This window comes from Papio anubis, unplaced genomic scaffold, assembly GCF_008728515.1.
Source record: "Papio anubis isolate 15944 unplaced genomic scaffold, Panubis1.0 scaffold2151, whole genome shotgun sequence".
Taxonomy (NCBI): Eukaryota; Metazoa; Chordata; class Mammalia; order Primates; family Cercopithecidae; genus Papio; species Papio anubis.
In genome coordinates this window covers 1-7399 of record NW_022162189.1, presented here as the reverse complement: position 1 = coordinate 7399, position 7399 = coordinate 1, and the positions used below count along the sequence as shown (strand labels likewise).

Here is a 7399-nt window from a genome sequence, read left to right as displayed (position 1 = left end):
GTGTCTTTGTCTTTGTGTGTGTTCTTTCATTCTCCACCACCCCCGGTGCGGCCCCCAACAAGTGGCGCAGCGAGCAGGGTCAGCACGGGTGAGTAGGGGAGAACAAGAAGGGGAACCCCCTAGGAGCAGGTAAGGCTCAGATATTGTTAAGGGGAACCTTCTTAAGCTTTCATTATGGGAATTCCATCTCTCTGGCCTCAGAATATTTATGGCTGTTTCAAGGACTGTTGCTGTCTATGGGAGTAGAAGTGAAAGAAAAAGACTTTGAAGTGATTGTTTGCCCATGTTGAACAACATTGTTACTGGTTTCAGTATCAGACTAAAGTGCAGCTGAATCGCAGAGAATGGTTACAGGTAGTAAAAAGTCTGCTTAGAGCTCTCCAGTTAGGGGATATTATGCCTCTAAAATTGTGGACCTTGTGTAACTCTATCACTCAGACATTAGAGTTACTTGAGACTGATTCAGAGTGTGGTAATGTAGCCACAGGAGGAAAGGTATCTGAGGATTTGGAAAAATAAAATAAAATAAAATAAATCTGAAATGGAGCCCATTTGTGCCAGGGTAGCAAAAGGGGGAGAAGAGAAAAAGCCAGCTCTTCCTTCTTCTAAGGGAAATTCTGACATGCAGTGTATTATGGAAATGCTTCAACAAATATTACAGATATATTCTTCTAATTCACCTTTGCGAGCTTTCCCTGTTTCTTTTTCTTCTGCCCTGTTAAAAGAGGATTTTCCAGAGCCTCCAATCCCCCGGCTTCCTTATCTTTGCCTTTGTTTGGCAAAGTTGAAGCCCTGTTCACATCAGACATACTTTAAATTTATACTAAACACCTGTTTAATATGTTAAAACCAGTGTATATGTATATCTTATTGTTTGTTAAAATATTATGAGTATTTCAATAGTCAATAAATAAACACATTAACTATTAATATTAATATAGTATTAATAACCCCAGCTAGGAAATTGTTATGTTATAGGGGTGCATAGGTTCCACCAATTTACACTCCAAACAGAAGTTGAGTATTCGAGTTGCTTAACACATTAACTACCTCTTGATATTTTCTGTGTTTTTAAATTTTAACCATTGTATTGTGTATGTAATGATTCTCAATTTGGTATTAATATACATATTTCCTAGTGAGTAATGATGTTAGACATATAGGTTTATTGTCATTTCTTTGTTCTGCTACTTTTGGTTGGGTTATTTGCCTTTTCTTATTAATATGTTGAGATTCTTTATATTTGGGGATATGAGTATTATTATATATTATATATACTTTTAATTTAAAAAAAAAAAATTTAAGGAGCTGGATCTGTTTCCAATTATTTGTGCTTCTTTTGCTCCTAATGCTTAGTTTTCAAATGGTGACAATAATGTCCAATTTAATGCCTTACAAATTAAATTTTTAAAAAAGAAATGAAAGCTGCCATTTCTAACTATAGATCTCAATCTCCTTTTATCCTTGGTCTTCTTGATGTTTTTTCATCAAAAAATTTGATAATTCCTATAAACTGGAAGACTTTGGGGAAGGCTTTTCTTGATCGTTCTCAGTGGTTACAATTGCACAGCTGGTAAATGAACAAGGCACATGTATAGGCTAGGAAAAATATTATGTGTGATCCCCCTGGACCCACTGAGAAACAACTCACAGGCACGGGCCAATATGCTACTCTTAATGCTCAGACTGGTTTAGATGATGTTGCCTTTACTCAAATCAAGACTTTGTTTTTAAGGGCCTAAAATAAGGTAAAGATAACAGGAAAATCTTCCCTTTCCTCTGTGAAGATTTTATAGGGCACAAATAAACAATATTCAGATTTCGTAGCCCGTCTTCAGGATACTGTCTTCAAAATTGTGGGTGCTGGCCTTGCTTCAAAAATTTTGTTATAAACATTGTCTTTTAAAAATGCTTATGCTGACTGTTAAAAATTGTTAAAATCGTTAAAGGCCAATGGGGCCAATTTAGATAAATATATTAAAACTTGTGTTAGTGTTAGAGGGGCTATTTATGATACTCAATTATTTGCTGGAGCTTTGTCTAAAGCCTTAAAAAAAAATAACAAACAAGGTGTTTGTTTACAGTGTGGTAAACCTAGACATTTCAAAAAAAAAAAAAAAAGTCATAAAAATTAAACACTTTTATCCCTCAAGGCAGAAAGCTGCCTTCAGAGGTGTACAAATGTTGTGATAAAGGTCGACATTAGACAAATAAATGTCATTTCAAAACTAATAAAAGTGGAAATTTACTGTCTCCTCTCCTGGGAAATGAGAGCCGGGGCCCACAGGCTTGGGGCCCCAACAATTTATGTCACCAGGTCTAAAAGTGTAGTTGGTTTATCAGTCTTTACAAATAAAAAATATAAAAAAGAAAAAAAATGCACAAACTAACTAGGTTTCTTATAATAAATGACTAAACTAGTCAAAGGACCAAAAAATACAAAATCAACATGACTCTGAAGGATGTAAAATTATGGTTCTACACTTGTTACATTAAAGAGCTAAAATCAATAGACGTAATATTAACAATAATAACAGTAATAATAGCCATAGTATACTAAGTACTTACTATGTGTCTACTACTGTAAAAAAATCTTCACTTACATTTAGTTCTTCCAACATCCCTTTAAGACTGACAAATTTTATAATTATTACCATTTTGTAAACAAAAAAACAGAGTTAAGACAGTTTTATAAATGTATCCAAGGTCATATAGCTATTATATTTTAAAAATATGACTTTCTGTCCCCAGAGCTTACATACTTAACCCTTTCCTCTAGACTACTCTATAAAGTACAAAAATGGTAGTCACCCTCCTTAAAATAATCAAAAAAAAAAAAAAAAATCAATAACTAAGTAAAAGTTGTATCTCAGCACCAGATCCAATCCCAATTTCAAGTATCCATTTAGCCTTGGATAGCATCACAGTGTTTTAAAAACCAAAATCCGTTAAGTATTTTGTGGTCCACCATCTTTTACAAAACAGATACTCTATTAAATAGTAAGCTATAAACTAAATTTCTGTACCTGTAATCACCTTATTTGTTTACAAATATTTGTTATTGACTAAATCTACATACAATACCCAGTAAACAATGGCCTACAACATTAAGAAATAAATTCAAGTCCTCCTTAAGGATCCCACACCTTACCCCAGTTTCTCAACTTTATGTGACAACTAAGCAGAGCGCCGCTGCTGACTTAGTTATTACTCAGCCTTATACTTTGTCTCCTAATAAAGGAGTATACAAATTAACTATTAGAGAGTGTGGCCCTTTGCCAAAAGGACATGATGTTACTAATAAAAGTCTTATTATGGTTCAAGTCTCACAATTTATATGCCTAGAGACAGGGAAACGTATTCTCAATAGGAAAAATTTGGTAACACAAAAAAAACTGTTTTTTGGAAAACTTTAGTTTCTAATCAAAAGCCCTTATGTTCAGTGTATATTAATAAAATAGTTTTTAAAGGGTTAATTAATATGGGGGTAAATATGTCTATTATTTGTTTAAATTAGAGGCCTATACAATAAAAAAAAAGACAAGTTACAGTTATACTCACTAACTTGGGTGCTACTTCTGTGGTTTATCAAGACGTAGAACCTTTAACCTGTGTCGGTCCTAAAGGTCAACAAAGTCAAGTGTTTTTTTTTTATTTTTATATTGTTCCTATCAATATTAATTTTTGGGAACAAAATCTTTCACAACAATTTACTACTTTTTTAAACATTCCTCATATTTCCTCAACTGCCAAAAATAAAATGTTCAAAATGGGCTACAATCCTTTAAACTCATAGCCACCACTCCTATTTATGTAAAACAGTAACCATTATTTAAAAAAATACTTAAAACTCTAAAAGAGTAAGTCAAAAAACAAATGGCCAAAAAAAATATAAAGCCACGTATTTCTACATAAAATTCCCGTCTTTGTCTTGTCTTAAAACTATAAATGTTTACATTAAACCTAGGGAAAGTTTACAGCCTGGTCTTCCTAATCCTGCCCTTATCCCACAAAGTTAAAAATTAATGGTCATAGATCTCAAAAATTGTTTTTTTCTCTATTCAGTTACAACATCTTTTTTCTATTCTAAAAGGAGACAGTCACTTGGACAGCTCACGTCATTTAACTCCTTTGACTTTACAAAAACTCCAGCTTGTGAAAAAACAACTTCAAAAGGCTCATTTACATTATATCCTTCCCGATGTTCCCTTTTCCCTTTGTTTATTTCATACTTTACATTCTCCTACAAAAATAATTCATCAGACCAATCAGCGACTAAAATGGATCTTTTTGTCCAATAAAACATCTAAACACTTGACTACTTATATCAATCGTTTAGCGAACTAATCATCAAAAAACGGTATCACTGTCGACAACTTTGGGGAGGAGATCCTTCCTTAATTATCTCTCAATTCACTCATAGTCAGATCACTTATCTTCTTACAACTTCTAATTCTTGACAAGAAGCTTCATCAATCTTGAGTTACAGTTTATCCTTATCCCTCGGTACAACAAAAAAAATTGTTTACTGTTCTAATGATCTTACTTAATTTCTCTACTACTGGTTGTAACATTGTTAGTAATTCTCAATACACCGTTTATGTTACTTCTTATATTTCTCAGGCCACTTTACCTCTTTGTGCTACTTCTTCTCTTCAAAAATTCTTTTCTTTGTTATCCTTTACTTTAAGCCAACGTCAAACTCCTTTATTCATCACTCATCTTCGTTCTCATTCTCAACTGCCTGGACCATTAGTTCATAAAAATACTCAGATTGATTCACTTCTAATTGGCCACTTACAGACTACAAAACAAGAACATACTCTACATCACACTAATAGTTCTGGCCTTCAACAACGGTTTCATTTAACTCGTAAATAAGCTCGTTCTCTCATTCGAGCTTGTCCTTTCTGTACTCCTTTGAGCATTCCATCCTTTCATCCTGGAGTTAACCTAAGAGGTACTCAAGTTAATCAAATTTGACAAATAGATGTTATACATATTCCTTCTTTTGGACAATTAAAGTATGTTCATCATACCATTAATACTTTTTCTCATTTTCAATGGGCCACTCCATTGCCATCTAAAAAAACTGATTCTGTTATTACACATCTCTTAACTTGTTTTGCCATTATGGACATTCCTTTTATACTTAAAACTGATAATGCCCCTGCCTATGTCTCTCATAAATTATAAGTTTTCTTACAACAATACACTATTCAACATATCACCAAAATCCCAGACAACAGTCAAGGTCAAGCCATCATTAAACACACAAATTTAACTTTAAAAACTCAACTATTAAAACAAAAAGGGGGAAATGAGCCCCCCCAAAAAACCAGATTTTTTTGAAAGTTAACCTTTCTACCTTAATTTTTTTGATTTTGAAGGTTCTTTTTACCTTAATTATTTTTTGAATCAATGGAGACAATTGCAAGACTCTGCTGTCGTAACCTATCTTTCCTCAACTCCCTCGGTGATAGTCCCTGCTGACAGTTTAAAGGTTTGGTATCCTAATAAAGAAGGTAAGTATGTTCAAGGGCAAGTTCTAAAACAGGGACGGGGCTATGCTCTTGTCCTTACAGGGAGTGGACCTGAGTGGTTTCCTACAAGATGATTGAAACCCTGTTGAAAAGAAAACTGGATTCAGCATACATTTCTTCCTTTGTTAGATGTGCCTCGGCGGGGGACTTATTTCTCTTAGTGAGGCTTTGTATGAATATTGGACTTATATTCCCTTTCCACCCTTGTATCAGGGAGTCGCCTGGGAGGAGGCGGAAATTAAGGTTTTCACCAATAACATTACTTGGATGCCGTCCCCCTATATGGACAAGGACAACATAGAACGAAAAACAGCAATTATAATCAGCACATACCAATTTGGAGTGGAAGGACTTCCAATATGTATGGGAAATAGTCCTCATTGTCTCCGAAAATCGCATGAAGCTTGGACTGTTTGTTATAATCATAGTCATGTGGCTGCTAATACTGTTATTATTGTAACTAGAAGTTTTTAATATAATCATACTGTATATAGTAATGAAACTATTCCTAGTTCTTTACTTTTTTGTCCTATTTTAGAGGTTTCTCCTAATATTGAGGTGCTGGAGTGACAACAATGTCGGGGAACTAAACCCCGGATTTTATTAGAATACAATGGGATGCAAATAACTGATTGAAGTGTGCACGGTGATTTTCAAATAAAATTTAGTCACATACCTTTGAAATGGCACCGGGTAAATAAAAGTATTGCTGCTAACAGTAATGAAACCTTGGTATGGCGTAAAGGAGGCCTGAAGTACAGAGTTATTTTTGGAAGTTGTTAGTTGCAGGCGATGCCATTAGCACTTTTGTGGGGAATATGCCCCTTAATCTTTCTAACCCGAATAACTCCTTTCATATTCAATTATATCGGAATACCTCCTGATATATTATTGCTTGTGTCCGTGAGCCCTACCTATTATTAGCAAGAAATTTGACATGGGATAATCTTACGGGGATTGTTAATTGTACAGATACGTGTACATTTTTGTCTTGCCTCAATCATTCCTAGTGGCACAACTTTACTGGGGATATTTATATCCTCAGGGCTCGTAAGGAAATTTGGCTACCTGTTAACCTTACGCGACCATGGGGGGCATCACCTCTTGAGACTTATATTTGGACTTCTCTCCAGCGAACCCTCCGTGCCCTTGGACTTATAATTGCCTTGGTGATGAGCCTTGTCGCCATTGTCTCCACTGCAGCCATAGCAGGACTCGCTCTTCGTCAAAGCATACAAAATGCTGAATTTATGCAGCAATGGCACGAACAATCTCACCGGTTATGGCTTCAACAACGAAACATTGATTCTCAACTTGCTAAAAGATTGGACAACATGGAGCAAGCGTTGACATGGCTTGGAGATCAGCTCACTGTACTCAGTACTCGGGTAACATTACAATGTGATTGGAATTCCACTCAATTTTGTGTAATGCCTGTGCCTTTTAACATCTCTCAAAATTGGACTGTAATCCGAAAATTATTAGTAGGCCATAAAAATATTAGTTTGGACATCCAAGAGCTCACTCAGAACATTTCCGAAGCATTTCGACAACAATTACATGTGTTGTCTGGAACTATAACCCTTCAGGAGCTGGGTCAGCGCCTTGCTGCCTTTAACTCATAGACCCAGATGAAGACATGAATTTCTACAATCTCTGGAAGTATATTGCTTTGGGCACTTGGTTTGGGTCTACTTCTTTTGGTAATTTGATGCTCCCTCCATCGCCACCAAAAACAGAAGAAAACACACGAACAAATATGGGCTACCTTTTTAGGATTGAGGCAAAACAAAATTAAAAGGGGGGAAATGCAGGGGCCTTTGAAAACAGTATGCTGAGAATAGATAGGGCTCAAG

At 35.2% G+C, this 7399-nt stretch overlaps 1 long non-coding RNA gene across 1 annotated transcript; it reads left to right on the top strand.

Annotated features, from left to right (window-relative positions):
• Positions 1-48: 48 nt before the first annotated feature.
• On the top strand, positions 49-6040 carry LOC116272823. Its single transcript, XR_004181380.1, has 2 exons — positions 49-88; positions 5757-6040. It is a non-coding gene; the product is annotated as an uncharacterized LOC116272823 (long non-coding RNA).
• The last annotated feature ends 1359 nt before the right edge of the window (positions 6041-7399 follow it).